The sequence below is a fragment of the Kogia breviceps genome, chromosome 11 (assembly GCF_026419965.1).
Source record: "Kogia breviceps isolate mKogBre1 chromosome 11, mKogBre1 haplotype 1, whole genome shotgun sequence".
NCBI lineage: Eukaryota > Metazoa > Chordata > Mammalia > Artiodactyla > Physeteridae > Kogia > Kogia breviceps.
In genome coordinates, this window is record NC_081320.1 from 62,498,005 (window position 1) to 62,518,209 (window position 20,205).

General features: G+C 36.7%; 1 long non-coding RNA gene across 1 annotated transcript in view; it reads left to right on the top strand.

Moving 5' to 3' along the window:
* Window positions 1-20,205, top strand: part of LOC136792090 (uncharacterized) — a 314,851-nt gene that overhangs the window by 94,255 nt on the left and 200,391 nt on the right. The window contains exon 3 of the long non-coding RNA XR_010835252.1: window positions 11,791-11,855. This is a non-coding gene — a long non-coding RNA (uncharacterized lncRNA). The remainder of the gene's footprint in view (window positions 1-11,790; window positions 11,856-20,205) is intronic.

A 20,205-nucleotide genomic window follows, 5' to 3' on the forward strand; every position in this document is an offset into this window, starting at 1 on the left:
TTGGCCGAACTGGAATTAGAAACAGAAGTATTAAGATTTTCTTCAGTTTGGAATTTGGAACGCATTCAATGTCTTCTTTGGTCATTTTATTTAGAACACTTCTCTTTGGGATATACATTAATTACAAAATTTAATGAGCTGAGGTCACATTGGTTACAGGAAAACAGTTAAATCAAAGATACATTAAAGGAGAGGACTCTCTTTAAAATCTTTCTCCCTGTGCTGCATCACTCCTGGCAAGACAAGCACTATCTCCTGTGCAAGAAATACCGACTTCAAAATGCCTAAAACCAGTCACACATTAAATAGTATATAATTGAATTAATTATCCACCTTCCTCCCAGAGGCAATCAGGACTGATCCTTTCATTCCCTTTAGTCCTTCAAAACCACAGTCCCTTCTGGACTTTGAAAGCACAAGATTCAATGTTTACCCTTCGTTTTCTAGACACTCAACTCCATAAGTTTTGTACAGCCTTCTACTCTGACATGATCATACATTCAAGCTTGATGCTCCAAATTCTTTCTCCATAATGCAGGCTCTCTCATTAATAAAGCCCTTTGTTTCTTCCTCTTCTTCTTTTAAGGTTCAGTTTCACTTCTTGCTTGAATTAAAATTTAGCTCTTTTTGGAAGGCGCTACTTGCCCTTGTAGTATTTTGAATAGTGGCTGTATTTTCTCTCACCCCATGTGCCACTGGACATAGAGGTTGAGTAGATAACCTGCTTGCTCTTCACAACTCCTTTCAGACACTTTTTCTTCCTACTTCCCGTATATGCCAGTTCCCTTGGAATGCATATAATCAGATAATAACCAGCACTAACATTTACTGCAATCCTCTGCTGTCCTTTTGGGGAGTGCTCCTACTCTTTCTGTTGAAGATTTTACTACCCGCTTAACCCTCTTCCATCACAAAATGATCTCTCCCATATCCTAGGTCTCCTTGCCTCCAATTATCTTGTCTTCTAACCTATATCAGCTACCCATTTTTTAAAGTTTATTTTAATTGAAGTATAGTTGATGTACAGTAATATTAATATTATAGTTGATGTACAGTAATATAAATGGGTATATATCACCTACCCATTTCTATGATCCAACCATAGATATCATCATTTGCAGTAGCTACATTCTTTAAAATCTCAATTTCAAGCATTGCATAGACTACCATGTTTACAGCTCATTCCTCCATTTTTGATCCTCCACTGTGAACTCCAATCCATTGACAGTCCCACTTTAGCTCTTTGTTTTACTCATTTCCTCACATTCTTCCATGACTGGCTTTGTTTTAATAGGCCAATCACAGGCATCGCTCTCAGTTTAGTTTCCGATTTCTCTTTTCAGTCATACCAACTTGGCAAGACCTCAACACTAAGTTATATTTAACTTCCCACCTACCTACCACCTATAATATGGTTGGAGAAAAACAAATATCCAGTTTGACTGATCTCGCTTTAAATTCACAGCTACAACCTCAAGTGGGTCATCAGGATTGTCTAGGAATCCTCTATTTCCCAAGTAAATTGATTCTCTCACCTCCTGAGACAAATGTTTCATATCTTCTCATGCTTCAAACTTATAAAATTCCCCCTCCATTCTGAGCTGATGTCCTTGACTCATATTTTACTACTAAAAGGCAAGAATAAGGAAGGAGTGCTTACCTAGGTCCAACGTTAAAACTCCCTACCTGTATCTGAACCCGTATACCCTGCCTTACTCCAGTTAGAATGAATGACTCTTCATTATCCTATTTGATGTCCATTTCTCCATTTGTGCAGTGAATGACATTTCCTCTGACCTAGTCAAGAACATTGTTCCTGCAGTTGTTCCTTTTCCCTCCTGAAGAATTGATTGTTCCCTTCCTACTAGATTATTCTTATCAGTCTTTTATTTAAAAAATTATCTTGCTCCCATATCTCTATTTGGATACCCATTTTTCTGCTTCATTTTAGAGAAAATGTCCTAAAAAATCTTGTCTATATTCACTGTCTCTGTTTTCTCTCCTTTATTTCTTTCTTGAACTTACTCCAGTAAGTTTTTCTTCCCACTAACTCACTAAATCTTTTGTCACCGATAAACTTCATATCGCCAATTCCACTGACTTAGTTGTAATCTTCATTTTATTTGATTGCATAATAGCAAAGACCATGCTTGATCATTCCTTCTTGAATACTTTATTTAGCCTCCAGGACAATATGTCCCCCCTCCTCCACACTGTCACTGTTCCTTCCCAGTCTCCTTTGGTAAATCTGCTCATCTTTATAACCTCTCAATATCACAGATCCCCAAGTCTCAATGATCAGATTTTTCTTTCTGTTGTGTTCATCAAGTCTAGTTGTTTTCAATATCATCTTGAGCCCCAATCTTTCCAATGATATTCAGACTCATTGAATCTCTACACCTGAAAATCTCAAATTCAATCTACCAAAACCTCAAGTCTTTTACTCTGCTTTTCTCAGAATTATCCCCATTTTAGTAAAAGGAAATTGTTTACCCAGTAGCTCAAGGCCAAAAAACTTAAGAATTATCTTTGATTCTTCTCCTTCTCTCTCAATTCCTCCTCTCTTCTCACAATCCCAGTTCAGTTTGGTGTCCAAATGTGTCTGTTCTTTGAAATATAGCTAGAATCCCATTACTTTTCATACCTCTCCTGATACCAAGATATTATTTCAAATGAACTACTGCAATAGCTTTCTGACTGGTCCCTGTCCTTTCATTTTTGTCCCCTTACAATCTCATCTCTCCAAACAAAACAGAGCAGTTCTTTAAAAAATGCAATAATAATCAAGTGACTCCTCTGTTCAAAATTTTCCAAAACTTTTCCAGCTCCCCCAGAATAAATTGCAAACTCCTTAACCTCAAGGTCATATATGATTGATTTATCCAGACTCCAATTTCTCTTCTCTTACCTTATTCCTAACACTCACCCCTGAGCTCACTGTACCAGCCATACTAGCTTCCTTTCCATTCATTACACAGTGAGCCACGTTTCTGTCTCAGGTCTTTGCATATCCTGGGGACCCTTCTCTGATCTACAAGCTCCTCCTTATCTACATGACTTACTACCTCATTTTATTTTGGTCTCTATTCTAAAGTTGCCTCTTCGGTGAGGTCTTTTTCAACCACCTTATCTAAAAGAAGACACTAACTCTTTCGTCTATCCCTTTATCTTCCTTTAACTTTCGTTATAGCACTCAACTCCACTGACTTTTATTTATTTTTATCATAGATCTCTTCCAAATAAAATATAATCATATGAACATGACTCTGGTCTGTTTTATTCACTATTACCCCTTATTATCTAGAAAATGACCTGTTGTATAAAAGGAACTCAATAAATATTTATTACGTGAATGAGTGAATAAATCCAGGAATATTATTTGCCAGTGCACAAGATAAGACCACCAATGGTTGTTTTTAAAAAAACATTTTTATTACATCTTATGGTGGCAATAAATAACAATTATTTTGAAGTCTTATTCAGTATTTTTTAGTAAGCCTCTTTAAAAATGAAAGCAAATCATGCTCATGAACTTTCAGGTATAGAAAATGAGACATTGAGAAGCTAAACAGAGAAGGGAAAGGGAACCTTGTAGTCAGTCATTAAGTTAGAAGATTTCATAAAGACTACCTGAAAGGGGCACTGCTAATATAAATTGGAAGAAGCCACAGATATGTCCCATAAAATCCTTAGGATATACGTAAAGGGGTTGGGGGAGTAAATATAAAGGATGTTTGTGTTATCTGAGATTTTATTTTTGCCTTTTTTTTATTAAAGTATAGTTGGCTTACAATGTTGTGTTAGTTTCTGGTATATAGCAAAGTGATTCAGTTATGTAAATATATACACATATATACATATACTTTTTCAATGTTACATGAGATTTTTACCTTGTACAATTCATGGCTGAAGTTACAGTGATTATGGAAGTGATGATTTCCTTATTAACATTTAACTCTTTATAACTCTAAGTATTCTGTACTTTTGGCCAAATCTCATACCTTTACTCTGAGCCATCAAACCCTTTCACTGTGACTCAGTTTATTCCCAGTCATGACACAAAAAACAACATTAGTAAAAACTACTCCATTCCATTCATGACTCAGTTTGAAGCCCTTCCACTTTCACACTGCCATTTTCATTCAATCCATTGATATTAATTACATCCTTTACCACCACCTCCATTTCTTTATATTATTCTTACCTGCTTTAGCTATAATGGTTTCAGTACCAGAACCCCCTTTCATATACCATCTCCTATCTCCTGTCATTCTCATCTTTCAGTTCTTTTTTGGAAAAGCATCAACATTAGGTAGACAACTCTTTATTTGCTCGTTACCTGCAGTTGAGAAACTGGATTTAATGGAAAATATACATTCACACTGACATTATATTTATAGCCACCAACTTCAAATGGGCTCTTGGAAATGCCTTTGCTGGTCTTCTTGATTGGGTATTTTCTTATTTCATTAATTTCTGCTCTTTATTTCCTTCCATTTCCTTTAGATTTTATTTGCCATTCCTTTTCTATATCCTTGTGATGGCTTCTTGATTTTTAGCATGTCTTCATTTTTAATATATACTTTTAAGGCTATAACCACTTCCCATGAGCTTAACTGTTTCTCACATATTTCCATATGCCATATTTTTATGACCATTTTAGCAAAATATTTTCTAATTTTTATTGTGATTTCTTTGATCTATCAACTTTTTGAAAAGGGATTCATATTTAGAACATTTAAGGTTTTTTTCTAGTTATTTTTATTAGTTTTAAAATTAATTCCACTGTGTTCAGAGAACATACTGTATATGACTTTTGAGATTTAATGAGACTTCCTTTAAGGTCAGCCATGTAAGGAATTTTTGAATATATTTTGTTTCTACATGAAATGATTATAGACTCTGTAGTTATTTGGTGTCATGTTTTATGTGTGTCACTTACCTCAAATTTATTAATTATATTATTCAAATATTCTGTGATTTGTATCCGTTGGTTCTATTAGCTACTAAAAGAGTTGTTAAAACCTCTGGCAGTGATTTGTATATTTTCTCCTGTTGTCCTAAATTACTTTATATATTGTGAAGCTGTGTAATTGGAAGCATATAAATTTAGAGTTGTTGTATCCTCCAGTAGACTTTGTTTTTTAATCGTTATGAAATAGTCTTCTTTTCTCTGGTAGTTCTTCTTGCTTTAAATTCTATTTTATCTGATATTAATACAGCTATACAGCCCAAACAGCTTCCTTCTCATTGTTTCTCTGAGAGAGAGGTTTTTTCAACCTTTTGCTTTCAACCATTTTGTATCCTAAGAGGTAAGATGCATGTATTGTAGTTGTTATAGCAGATGCTGTATATGCTCCATCCATGTTCCCTTGGATCATTCTACCATTTCTGTGCGTGCCAGCCTATCTTCCAACAACCAGCACTTGCATCTTCTTCTGAGGGCTACCCTTAGGCTGCAGCACTCACTTTGTCCATAGACACAGGTGTCAGGAAGTACCTGAGAGTTAACACTCCCCAGAGGCAGTCTTTAGCCAATGACTGACAGGTGTGGGAGTATGAATACTTCAGCTCCCTTGACCTTTGGTAACGTTATGCATTTTGCACTAAATTCTAGGATTTCCTCACTGGATTAAGCACCAATCATGTCCTTTTGTAGCTGGCTTAATAGCATCCACTTTAAAGGCTGCCTTGCCTTCCCTGTATCTCATTTTCCTCTCCTACTCATGTTCCCTGCATCTTCCAATAAACTACTTGCAGTTGATTCCTCAGTGCGGTTTCTGCTTCTGCAGAACTCCAAAGTATGATGGAGGGACTTTTTAAAAACCTAATTTATTAATCATTGTCTATTAATTCAACTATTTAGTTATTTTACATTTAATACAATTGCAGTAATAAGGACTTACGTCTACCATCAACTATCTGATGTCTATTTATGCCACTAGTTCTGGGCTTTATTTGGCCTTTTCTTTTATTTTAAGGATTTTTAAACATTCTACCTCTCGTGCATTAGTTCCTTAACTTTGCTATGTTGACTAATTTTTCATTATTACAACGTGCATTTTGACATGTTAACATCTGATTATAAATTAGTACTTTTACCATTTCCTGTAGCTGGCATTTTATTGAGAACTTTAGTTATTTAATGCTCAGAGTAACCCAGTGAACACCAAGCTGTGTAACTGCAGCCCTGATTATAGAGATGAAAAGAAAGGGAACAACCCTGGCAAAAATGGGAAGTTAGCAATGTCTGTCATCATTACACTCATATCATATGGCCTTTTCCTTTTGATTGCTCAAAAGTGATCAGAACCATCTAAACATTCATCTGTTATTTAAAATTTTCCATTTATAAGAGTAATAACCTGGTAATTATAACCCTGTTGCAGAGATAGTACATCAGGTTTTCAGAATTTGATGACATTAAATTATTGAAACATAAAACTAACTCCCTTTGCTCATTTTCCACACTTATCAGAAGTCTTTTCTTTATATCTTAGATTTTCATGTAAATTTGTTACAGGAGTAAATGCATTGATTAGGCTGATGCAAATGTATGTCACACTTGGGACTTCCTTGGTGGCGCAGTGATTAAGAATCTGCCTGCCAATGCAGGGGACACGGCTTTGAGCCCTGGTCCAGGAAGATCCCACATGCTGCAGAGCAACTAAACCTGTGCACCACAACTAGTAAGCCTGTGTTCTAGAGCCCGTGAGCCACAACTACTGAGCCCATGTGCCACAACTAATGAAGCCTGAGTGCCTAGAGCCCATGCTCTACAAAAAGATAAGCCACCACAACGAGAAGCTCACACACCACAATGAAGAGTAGCCCCCACTTGCCTCAACTAGAGAAAGCCTGCACACAGCAACGAAGACCCAATGCAGCCATAAATAAATAAAATTTTTTTAAAAAGTGTTACAAGAAATTTTTTAAAATGTATGCCCCACTAGATAATACATAAATAGTATATAAAATCCATTTTCTCATTGGCACTGGTCTCAGATCTTTCCTTGTCACTAAGATGTGAATTACTTATGGTGGCTTAAAATGTTGTTTACATTGCAGGCACTCATATCAAATAGAGTCAAAGATTTAGGTTAAGAGAAGAAAGTTCTTGCCAATGACATCTCAGAAGCCTGTAAGAAATGGTGAATTGGGGCAATGAAAAGGACTTGAAATCATATCACTTGGTCACATTCTGTACCACTATGTACAATTCATTTTGATGATTTGAGAGAAAAGTAGTTGAACTTGGAGTGATCCAGAATTGGATTCTCTTCTGTTACTAACCAACTGTGGATCATGTGGATCATAAGAGATATTGCAGTTTTTATACTCCTGAGCTATTTTTAAGAGCAAACTTATCATATATGTGAAAGGGTTTTAAGCAAACTAGCCTTTAAAAGACCATCTTCCTGCTTGTTCTTTTCTTTTTAAATTGAAGTGTAGTTGATTTACAATGTTTCAGGTGTACAGTAAACTGATTCTGTTATATATATATATATTTTTTTTTTCCAAATCCTTTTCCATTGTAGGTTATTATAAGATATTGAATATACTTCCCTGTGCTATACAGTAGATACTTGTGGCTTATCTTTTTTATATATAGTAGTATGTATATGTTAATCCCAAACTCCTAATTTATCCCTCCCCCCCTTCCCATTTGGTAAGTATGTTTGTTTTCTATGACTATGAGTCTACTTCTGTTTTATAGATAAGTACATTTGTATCATTTTTTTAGATTCCACATATAAGTGATATCATATAACATTTGTCTTTCTCTGACTTACTTTATCTAGTATGATAATATCTAGGTCTATCCATGTTTCTGCAAATGACATTATTTCATTTTGTTGATGGCTGAGTAGTATTCCATTGTGTATATATACCACATCTTCTTTATCCATTCATATGACATTGGACACTTAGGTTATTTTCATGTCTTGGCTCTTGTAAATAGTGCCACTATGAACATTGGGATGCATGTATGTTTTTGAATTAGAGTTTTCATCTTTTCCAGATATATTTCCAGGAGTGGAATTGCTGGATCATATGTTAGCTCTATTTTTAGTTTTTTAAGAACTTCCCTACTGTTTTCCATAGTGGCGGCACCAATTTACATTCCCAGCAACCTTGTAGGAGGGTTCCTTTTTCGCCATGCCCTCTCCAGCATTTATCGTTTGTAGACTTTTTTGATGATGTCCATTCTGACCCATGTGAGGTGATGCCTCATTGTAGTTTTGATTGGTATTTCTCTAGTAATTAGCGATGGTGACCATCTTTTCATGTGCCTCTTGGCCATCTGGATGTCTTCTTTGGAGAAATGTCTATTTAGATCTTCTGCCCATTTTTTGATTGTGTTGTTTTTTTGATATTGAGCCACATGAGCTGTTTATAAATTTTGGAGGCTAATCCCTTGTCAGTTGCAATTTTTGCAGACATTTTCTCCCATTCTGTGGGATGTCTTTTTGTTTTATTTATGGTTTCCTTTGCTATGCAAAAGCTTTTGAGTTTAATTAGGTCCCATGTTTTAATTTTTGTTTTTATTTCCATTACTCTAGGAGGTGGATCAGAAAAGATATTGCTGTGATTTATGTCAAAGAGTGTTCTGCCTATGTTTTCCTCTAAGAGTTTTATAGTATCCAGTTCTAACACTTAGGTCTGTAATCCATGTTGAACTTATTTTTGTGTATGGTGTTAAAGAATGTTCCAGTTTCACTTTTTTTTCACATATAGCTGTCCAGTTTTCCCAGCACTATTTATTGAAGAGACTGTCTTTTCTCTATTGTATAGTCTTGCCTCCTTTGTTATAGGTTAATTGACCATATGTGCATGGGTTTATTTCTGGACTTTCTGTCCTGTTCCATTGATCTATATTTCTGTTTCTGTGCCAGTACCATACTGTTTTAATGACTGTAGCTTTGTACTATAGTCTGAAGTCAGGTAGCCTGATTCCTCCAGCTCTGTTTTTCTTTCCCAAGACTGCTTTGGCTATTTGGAGTCTTTTGTGTCTCTATACAAATTTTAAGATTATTTGTTCTAGTTCTGTGAAAAATGCCATTGGTAATTTGATAGGGATTGCATTGAATCTGTAGATTGCCATGGGTAGTATAGTCATTTTGGCAATATTGATTCTTCCAGTCCAAGAACAGGGTATATCTTTCCATCTGTTTGTGTCATCTTCAGTTTCTTTCATCAGGGTCTTATAGTTTTCAGAGTACAGGTCTTTTGTCTCCTTAGGTAGGTTTATTCCTAGGTATTTTATTCTTTTTGATGTGTTGCTAAATGGGATAGTTTCTTTAATTTCTCTTTCTGATCTTTTGTTGTTAGTGTATAGAAATGCAAAGGATTTCTGTGTATTAATTTCGTATCCTGCAACTTAATCATCGACGAGGTCTAGTAGTTTTCTGGTAGCATCTTTGGTATTTTCTATGTATACTATCATGTCATCTGCACACAGGGATAGTTTTACTTCTTTTCCAAGTTGGATTCCTTTTTATTTCTTCTCTGATTGCCATGGCTAGGACTTCCAAAACTATATTGAATAAAAGTGGTGAAAGTGGACATCCTTGTTTTGTTCCTGCTCTCAGAGGAAATGCTTGAAGCTTTTCATCATTGAGTATGATGTTACCTATAGATTTGTTGTAGATGGCCTTTATTATGTTGAGGTATGTTCCCACTTCCTGGAGAGTTTTTATCATACATGGTGTTGAACATTTTCAAAAGCTTTCTCTATTTATTGAGTTGATATATGGTTTTTATTCTTCAATTTGTTGATGTGGTGTATCACACTGATTGGTATGCAGATACTGAAAAATCTTGCATCTCTGAGATAAATCCCACTTGATCACTGTGTATGATCCTTTTAATATGTTGTTGGATTTGGATCGCTAGTATTTTGTTGAGGATTTTTGCATCTGTGTTCATCAGTGATATTGGCCTGTAATTTTCTTTTTCTGTGGTATCTTTGTCTCGTTTTGGTATCAGAGTAATGGTAGTCTCATAGAATGAATTTGGGAGTATTCTTCTGCAATTTTTTGGAATAGTTTCAGAAGGATAGGTGTTGACTCTTCTCTAAATATTTGATAAAATTTGCCAGTGAAGCCATCTGGTCCTGGGCTTTTGTTTGTTGAGAGTTTTTAAATCACAGTTTCAAATTCAGTACTTGTGATTGATCTGTTCATATTTTCTATTTCTTCCTGGTTCACTCTTGGAAGGTTGTACTTCTAAGAATTCTAAGAAGAATTTGTACATTTCTTCCAGGTTGTCTATTTTATTGGCATATAGTTGCTTGTAGTAGTCTTTTATGATACTTTGTATTGCTGTGGTGTCTGCTGTAACGTCTCCTTTTTCATCGATTTGAATCTTTTCTCTTTTTTTCTTGATGAGTCAGCCTAAAGGTTTTCAATTTTGTTTATCTTTTCAAAAAACCAGCTTTTAGTTTCCTTGGTGTTTGCTATTGTTTTCTTCATCTCTATTTCACTGATTTCTACTCTGATCTTTGATTTCTTTACTTCTGCTAACTTTGGGTTTTGTTTGTTCTTCTTTCTCTAATTCCTTTAGGTGTAAGTTTAGGTTGTTTATTTGTGATTTTTCTTGTTTCCTGAGGTAAGATTGTATTGCTATAAACTTCCCTTTCAGAACTGCTTTTGTCATGTCCCACAGGTTTTGGATTGTAGTGCTTTCATTGTCATTTTTCTCTAGGTAATTTTTGATCTTCTCTGACTTCTTCAGTGATCCATTGGTTGTTTTGTTGCATATTGCTTCGTCTCCACATGTTTGTGTTTTTTTACAGTTTTTCTTTTCCCTGTAATCGATTTCTAATCTCATAACATTGTGGTCAGAAAAGATGCTTGATATGATTTTAATTTTCATAAATTTACGGAGGCCTACTTTGTGGCCCAGTGTGTTATCAATCCTGGAGAAAGTTCCATGTGCACTTGAGAAGAATGTGTGTTTGGCTGCTTTTGGATGGAATGCTCTATAAATATCAATTAAGTCCACCTGGTCTACTGTGTAATTTAAGGCCTGTGTTTCCTTATTGATTTTCTGTCTGAATGATCTGTCCATTGATGAAAATCGGGTGTTAAAGTCCCCCACTATTATTGTGTTACCGTCAATTTCTCCTTTTATGGCTGTTAATATTTGCCTTATATATTGGGGTGCTCCTATGTTGGGTGCATATATATTTACAATTGTTATACCTTCTTCTTGGTTTGATCCGTTGATCATTATGTGGTATCCTTCTTTGTCTCTTATAACAGTCTTTATCTTAAAGTTCATTTTTGTCTGATATGAGTATTGCTATTGCAGCTTTCTTTTGATTTTCATTTGCATGGAATACCTTTTTGAATCCCCTCACTTTCAGTCTGTATGTGTCCCTAGATCTGAAGTGGGTCTCTTGTAGACAGCATATATATGGGACTTGTTTGTGTATCTGTTCAGTCAGTCTATATCTTTTGGTTGAAACATTTAATCCATTTACATTTAAGATAATTATCAATATGTGTGCTGCAATTGCCATTTTCTTAATTATTTTGGATTTGTTTTTATAGGTCTTTTTTCTTCCCTTCCTCTTTTGTTCTTTTCTCTTGTAATATGATGACTAACTTCAGTGTTGTGTTTCAATTCCTTTTTCTTTTTGTGTATATCTATTGCAAAGTTTTGGTTTGTGGTTACCATGAGGTTTTGATAGAGCCGTCTGTATATGAACAAGATTGTTGTAAGTTGCTGGACTTTTAATTTCAAATGCCTTTCCAATATCCTGCATTTGTGCTCTCTTCACAGTTGCTGGTTTTGATATATTTGCGTGCAGATGATTTCCACCCTTTACTTCAAGTTTGCCTTTACTGGTAAGCTTTTCCATTTGTACTTATCTTGTTTCTAGTAGTGGCCTTTTCTTTTCTCTTAGAGAAGTTTCTTTATTTGCTGATAATTTTTGAAGAAGTTTGTTTTGAAGAACTTTTTGAAGAGATTCTCAATATTGTGAGATAATTTGTTGTAGGATTTTTTTTGTCTTTGTCTGGTTTTAGAATCAGAGAAGTCGAGATCTCATATGGTATTTCCTCTTCTATTTTATGAAAGAAGTTGTGTAGAACTGGCATTAATTATTTAAATGTTTGGCAGAATTTACCAGTAAGACCATCTGGGCCTGGGCATTTCTTTTCCAGAAGATTTTAAACTACAAATTCAATCACTTTAACAGTTACAATACTGTTTCTTATCTATTTCATGTGTGACTTTTGGAATTTCTGCATTTGATGAATTAGTTGGTCTATTCTATGTTGTTGAATTTACATGCAAAGAATTGATGGTAGTATTCCCTATTAACTGTCTAATGTCTGCAGGACCTGTATTGATATCCTATCTTTCATTTCTGATGCTGATAATTTTTGTCTTCCTTTTTCTTCATCATATTGCTATAGATTTATCAATTTTATTGAGATTTTCAAATAACCAGTTTTTGAGTCCATTGATTTTCTTTGTTTATTGAGTTTTGCTCTTATCTTTATTTTCTTTCTTCAGCCTGCTTTGGGTATGTTTTGCTGTTCTTTTATTGTATTATTTTTAACATCTTTATTGGAGTATAATTACTTTAAATGGTGTGTTAGTTTCTGCTTTATAACAAAGTGAATCAGTTATACATATACATATGTTCCCATATCTCTTCCCTCTTGCATCTCCCTCCCTCCCACCCTCCCTATCCCACCCCTCTAGGTGGTCACAAAGCACCAAGCTGATCTCCCTGTGCTATGTGGCTGCTTCCCACTAGCTATCTATTTTACGTTTGGTAGTGTATATATGTCCATGCAACTCTCACTTTGTCACAGCTTACCCTTCCCCCTCTGCATATCCTCAAGTCCATTCTCTAGTAGGTCTGTGTCTTTATTCCCATCTTATCCCTAAGTTCTTCATGACATTTTTTTTCTTTTTTTTCTTAGATTCCATATATATGTGTTAGCATACGGTATTTGTTTTTCTCTTTCTGACTTACTTCATTCTGTATGACAGACTCTAGGTCCATCCATCTCACTAAAAATAACTCAGTTTCATTTCTTTTTATGGCTGAGTAATATTCCATTGTATATATGTGTCACATCTTCTTTATCCATTCATCTGTTGATGGACACTTAGATTGCTTCCATGTCCTGGCTATTGTAAATAGAGCTGCAATGAATATTTTGGTACATGACTTTTTTTGAATTATGGTTTTCTCAGGGTATATGCCATGAATATTTTGGTACATGACTTTTTTTGAATTATGGTTTTCTCAGGGTATATGCCCAGTAGTGGGATTGCTTGGTCATATGGTAGTTCTATTTGTAGTTTTTTTAGGAACCTCCATACTGTTCTCCATAGTGGCTGTATCAATTTACATTCCCACCAACAGTGCAAGAGTGTTCCCTTTTCTCCACACCCTCTCCGGCATTTATTGTTTCTAGATTTTTTGATGATGGCCATTCTGACCGGTGTGAGATGATATCTCATTGTGGTTTTGATTTGCACTTCTCTAAGGATTAATGATGTTGAGCATTCTTTCATGTGTTTGTTGGCCATCTGTACATCTTCTTTGGAGAGATGTCTATTTAGGTCTTCTGCCCATTTTTGGATTGGGTTGTTTGTTTTTTAGTTATTGAGCTGCATGAGCTGCTTGTAAATTTTGGATATTAATCCTTTGTTACTTGCTTCATTTGCAAATATTTTCTCCCATTCTGAGGGTTGTCTTTTGGTCTTGTTTATGGTATCCTTTGCTGTGCAAAAGCATTGAAGTTTCATTAGGTCCCTTTTGTTTTTATTTCCATTTCTCTAGGAGGTGGGTCAAAAAGGATCTTGTTGTGATTTATGTCATAGAGTGTTCTGCCTATGTTTTCCTCTAAGAGTTTGATAGTTTCTGACCTTACATTTCGATCTTTAATCCATTTTGAGTTTATTTTTGTGTATGGTGTTAGGGAGTGTTCTAATTTCATACTTTTTTTTTTTTTTTTTTTTTTTTTTTTTTGCGGTACACGTTCCTCTCACTGTTGTGGCCTCTTCCATTGCAGAGCACGGACTCCGTACGCACAGGCTCAGTGGCGATGGCTCACGGGTCTAGCCGCTCCGTGGCTTGTGGGATCTTCCCGGACCGGGGCACAGACCCATGTCCCCTGCATTGACAGGCAGACTCTCAACCACTGCACCACCAGGGAAGCCCCTAATCTCATACTTTTACATGTACTTATCCAGGTTTCCCAGCACCACTTATTCAAGAGGCTGTCTTTTCTCCACTGTATATTCTTGCCTCCTTTATCAAAGATAAGGTGACCATATGTGTGTGGGCTTATCACTGGGCTTTCTATCTTGTTCCATTGATCTATATTTCTGCTTTTGTGCCAGTACCCTACTGTCTTGATTACTGTAGCTTTGTAGTGTAGTCTGAAGTCAGGCAGCCTGACTCCTCCAGCTCCATTTTTCGTTCTCAAGATTGCTTTGGCTATTCGGAGTCTTTTGTGTTTCCATATAAATTGTGAAATTCTTTGTTATAGTTCTGTGAAAAATTCCAGTGGTAGTTTGATAAGGATTGCATTGAATCTGTAGATTGCTTTGGGTAGTAGAGTCATTTTCTCAATGTTGATTCTTCCAATCCAAGAACATGGTATTTCTCTCCATCTATTTGTATCATCTTTAATTTCTTTCATCAGTGTCTTATAATTTTCTGCATACGGGTCTTTTGTCTCCTTAAATAGGTTTATTCCTAGATATTTTATTCTTTTTGTTGTAGTGGTAAATAGGAGTGTTTTCTTAATTTCACTTTCAGATTTTTCATCATTAGTGTATAGGAATGCAAGAGATTTCTGTGCATTAATCTTGTATCCTGCTACTTTACCAAATTCATTGATTAGCTCTAGTAGTTTTCTGGTAGCATCTTGGGGATTCTCTATGGTATAGTATCATATCATCTGCAAACAGTGACAGCTTTACCTCATCATTTCCGATTTGGAATCCTTGTGTTTCTTTTTTTTCTCTGATTGCTGTGGCTAAAACTTTCAAAAATATGTTGAATAGTAGTGGTGAGAGTGGATAACCTTGTCTTGTTCCTGATATTAGTGGAAATGGTTTCAGTTTTTCACCATTGAGGACAATGTTGGCTGTGGGTTTGTCATATATGGCCTTTATTATGTTGAGGAAAGTTCCCTCTATGCCTCCTTGCTGCAGGGGTTTTATCATAAATGGGTGTTGAATTTTGTCCAAAGCTTTCTCTGCATCTATTGAGATGATAATACGTTTTTTCTCCTTCAGTTTGTTAATATGGTATATCACGTTGATTGATTTGTGTATATTGAAGAATCCTTGCATTCCAGGAATAAATTCTACTTGATCATGGTGTATGATCCTTTTAATGTGCTGTTGGATTCTGTTTGCTAGTATTTTCTTGAGGATTTTTGTTTCTATGTTCATCAGCGCTATTGGCCTGTAGTTTTTTTTGTCTTTGTAACATCTTTGCTTCTGGTATCAGGGTGATGATGGCCTTGTAGAATGTTTTTGGGTGTGTTCCTCCCTCTGCTATATTTTGGAAGAGTTTGAGAAGGAGAGGTGTTAGCTCTTCTCTAAATGTTTGACAGAATTCGCCTGTGAAGCCATCTGGTCCTGGGCTTTTGTTTGTTGGAAGATTTTTAATCACAGTTTCAATTTCAGTGCTTGTGATTGGTCTGTTCATATTTTCTATTTCTTCCTGGTTCAGTGTTGGCAAGTTGTGCATTTCTAAGAATTTGTCCATTTCTTCCAGGTTGTCCATTTTATTGACATAGAGTTGCTTGTAGTAATCTCTAATAATCTTTTGTATTTCTGCAGTGTCAGTTGTTACTTTTCCATTTTCATTTCTAATTCTATTGATTTGAGTCTTCTTCCTTCTTTTTGGATGAGTCTGGCTAATGGTTTATCAATTTTGTTTATCTTCTCAAAGAACCAGCTTCTAGTTTTATTGATCTTTGCTATCATTTTCTTCATTTCTTTTTCATTTATTTCTGATCTGATCTTTAGGATTTCTTTCCTTCTGCTAACTTTGGGGTTTTTTGTTCTTCTTTCTCTAATAGCTTTAGGTGCAAGTTTAGGTTGTTTATTTGAGATGTTTCCTGTTTCTTAAGGTAGGATATTATTGCTATAAACTTCCCTCTTAGAACTGCTTTTGCTGAATCCCATAGGTTTTGGGTCGTCATTTCTCCATTGTTGTTTGTTTCTAGGTATTTTTTGATTTACTCTTTGATTTCTTCAGTGATCACTTCTTTATTAACTAGTGTATTGTTTAGCCTCCATGTGTTTTATTTTTTACATATCTTTTCCTGTAATCAATATCTAGCCTCATAGCATTGTGGTCAGAAAAGCTACTTGATACGATTTCACTTTTCTTAATTTTACCAAGGCTTCATTTGTGACCCAAGATATGATCTATCCTGGAGAATGTTCCATGAGCACTTGAGAAAAATGTGTATTCTGTTGTTTTTGGATGCAATGTCCTATAAGTATCAATTAAGTCCATCTTGTGTAATGTATCATTTAAAGCTTGTGTTTCCTTATTTATTTTCATTTTGGATGATCTGTCCATTGGTGAAAGTGGGGTGTTAAAGTCCCCTACTCTGAATGTGTTACTGTCAATTTCCCCTTTTATGGCTGTTAGTATTTGCCTTATGTGTTGAGGTGCTCCTATGTTGGGTGCATAAATATTTACAATTGTTATATCTTCTTCTTGGAGTGATTCCTTGATCATTATGTAATGTCCTATTGGTCTCTTGTAATAGTTTTTATTTTAAAGTCTATATTGTCTGATATGAGCATTGCTACTCCAGCTTTCTTCTGATTTCCATTTGCATGGAATATCTTTTTCCATCCCCTCACTTTCAGTCTGTAATATCCTTAAGTCTGAAGTGGGTCTCTTGTAGGCAGCATATATATGGGTCTTGTTTTTGTGTCCATTCAGCCAGTCTGTGTCTTTTGGTGGGAGCTTAATCAATTTACATTTAAGGTCATTATTGATATGTTTGTTCCTATTCCCGTTTTTTAAATTGTTTTGGGTTTGTTTTTGTAGTTCTTTTCCTTCTCTTGTGTTTCTTGCCTAGAGAAGTTCCTTTAGCATTTTTTGTAAAACTGGTTTGGTGGTGCTGAACTCTCTCAGCTTTTGCTTGTCTGTAAAGGTTTTAATTTCTCCATCAAATCTGAATGAGGTCCTTGGTGGGTAGAGTAATCTTGGTTGTAGGTTTTTCTCCTTCATCACTTCAAATATGTCCTACCACTCCCTTCTGACTTGCAGAGTTTCTGCTGAAAGTTCAGCTGTTAACCTTATGGGGATTCCCTTGTGCGTTAGTTGTTGTTTTTCCCTTGCTGCTTTTAATATGTTTTCTTTGTATTTAATTTTTCATAGTTTGATTAATATGTGTCTTGGTGTGTTTCTCCTTGGATTTATCCTGTATGGGCTCTCTGTGCTTCTTGGACTTGATTAACTATTTCCTTTCCTATATTAGGGAAGTTTTCAACTATAATCTCTTCAAATATTTTCTCAGTCCCTTTCTTTTTCTCTTCTTCTTCTGGGACCCCTATAATTCGAATGTTGGTGCATGTAATGTTGTCCCAGAGGTCTCTGAGACTGTCCTCAGTTCTTTGCATTCTTCTTTCTTCCTTCTGTTCTGCAGTAGTTATTTCCACTATTTTACCTTCCAGGTCACTTATCCATTCTTCTGCCTCAGTTATTCTGCTATTGATCCCTTCCAGAGTATTTTTAATTTCATTTATTGTGTTATCGTTGCTTGTTTCCTCTTAATTCTTCCAGGTCCATGTTAAATGTTTCTTGCATTTTCTCTATTCTATTTCCAAGATAGTGGATCATCTTTACTATCATTATTGTGAATTCTTTTTCGGGTAGACTGCCTATTTCCTCTTCATTTGTTAGGTCTGGTTGGTTTTTACCTTGCTTCTTCATCTGCTGTGTGTTTTTCTGTCTTCTTATTTGCTTATCTTACCATGTTTGGGGTCTCCTTTTTGCACGCTGCAGGTTCATAGTTTCCATTGTTTTTGGTGTCTGTCCCCAGTGGCTAAAGTTGGTTCAGTGGGTTGTGTAGGCTTCCTGGTGGAGGGGACTAGTGCCTGTTGTCTGTGGATGAGGCTGGATCTTGTCTTTCTGGTGGGCAGGGTCATGTCTGGTGGTGTTTTGGAGTGTCTGTGGCCTTATTATGATTTTAGGCAGCCTCTCTGCTAATGGGTGGGGTTGTGTTCCTGTCTTGCTAGTTGTTTGGCATAGGGTATCCAGCAATGTAGCTTGCTGGTCATTGAGTGTAGCTGGGTGTTGGTGTTGAGATAGAGATGTCTGGGAAGTTTTCACCATTTGATATTACATGGAGGTGGGAGGTCTCTTGTGGACCACCGTCCTGAAGTTGGTTCTCCCACCTCAGAGGCACAGCACTGATTCCTGGCTTGAGCACCAAGAGCCTTTCATCCATATGGCTCAGAATAAAAGGGAGAAAAAGTAGAATGAAAGAAAGAGGGTAAAATAAAACATAGTAAAGTAAGATAAAATAAAATTATTAAAATAAAATAATAAAAATAAAAATAATTATTAAGAAAAAAATTTTTTTAAATTAAAAAACAAAATTGGATGGACTGAACCCTAGGACAAATGGTGAAAGCAAAGGTATACAGAGAAAATATCACACAGATGCATACACATACACACTCACAAAAAGAGGAAAAGGGGAAAAAATAGTAAATCTTGCTCTCAAAGTCCACCTCCTCAATTTGGGATCATTTGTTGTCTATTCAGGTATTCCAGTGATTCAGGGTACATCAAATTGATTGTAGAGGTTTAATCTGCTGCTTCTGCGACTGCCGGGAGAAATTTCCCATTCACTTCTTTGTTGGCACAACTCCCGGGGCTCAGCTTTGGATTTGGCCCCGCCTCTGCATGTAGGTTGCTTGAGGGTGTCTGTTCCAGCTGAGACAGGATGGGGTTAAAGGAGCAACTGATTCGGGGGCTCTGGCTCACTCAGGCCTTGGGGAGGGAGGGGTATGGATGTGGGACGAGCCGGTGGCGGCGGAGGCCAGTGTGACATTGCACCAGCCTGTGGCACACTGTGTGTTCTCCAGGGGAAGTTGTCCCTGGATCCCTGGACCCTGGCAGTGGCGGGCTGCACAGGCTCCCGGGATGGGAGGTATGGATAGTGACCTGTGCTCGCATATAGGCTTCTTGGTGGCGGCAGCAGCAGCCTTAGCATCTCATGCCCGTCTCTGGGGTCTGCGCTGATAGCCGCGGCTTGCGCCTGTCTCTGGAACTCCTTTAAGTGGTGCTCTTAATCCCCTCTCCTCGTGCACCAGGAAACAAAGAGGCAAGAAAAAGTCTCTTGCCTCTTCAGCAGCTCCAGACTTTTTCCAGTACTCCCTCCCAGCTAGCTGTGGTGCACTAACCCCTTCAGGCTGAGTTCACGCTCCTAGTCCTCTCCGTGCAATCCAACCAATGCCCGAGCCTCGGCTTCCAGCCCCCGCATGCCCTGGCGGGTGACCAGACAAGCCTCTCAGGCTGGTGAGTGCTGGTCGGCACCAGTCCTCTGTGGGGGAATCTCGCCGCTTTGCCCTCCACACCCCTGTTGCTTTGCTCTCCTCCGCTTCTCCGAAGCTCCCCCCTCTGCCCCTCGCAGTCTCCACCCACGAAGGGGCTTCCTAGTGTGTGGAAACCTTTCCTCCTAAACAGCTCCCTCCCACTGGCGCAGGTCCCGTCCCTATTCTTTTGTCTCTGTTTTTTCTTTTTCCCTACCCAGGTACATGTGGAGTTTCTTGCCTTTTGGGAGGTCTGAGGTCTTCTGCCAGCATTCAGTGGGTGTTCTGTAGGAGTTCTGTAGTTCCACGTGTAGATGTATTTCTGATGTATCTGTGGGGAGGAAGGTGATCTCTGCTTCTTACTCTTCCACCATTTCCTCCCTCTCCCCCTTGTTCTTTTAAACATAGAATCTTATGTACTGATTTGAGGCTTCCTTTGTAGTATAAGAATTTTATGTATACTTTTTCCCTAGCATTGCTTTAACTGCAGCCCACAAATTTGATACGTTGTAAATTCATTTTTATTCATTTTATTCATTTCAAAGTATAGTATCACTTCCCTTGAAACTTCCTTGATCCATGGGTCATTTAACAGTATGTAGTTTAATTTTCATATTTTTGTGTATTTCCCTTTTATCTTTGTATTTT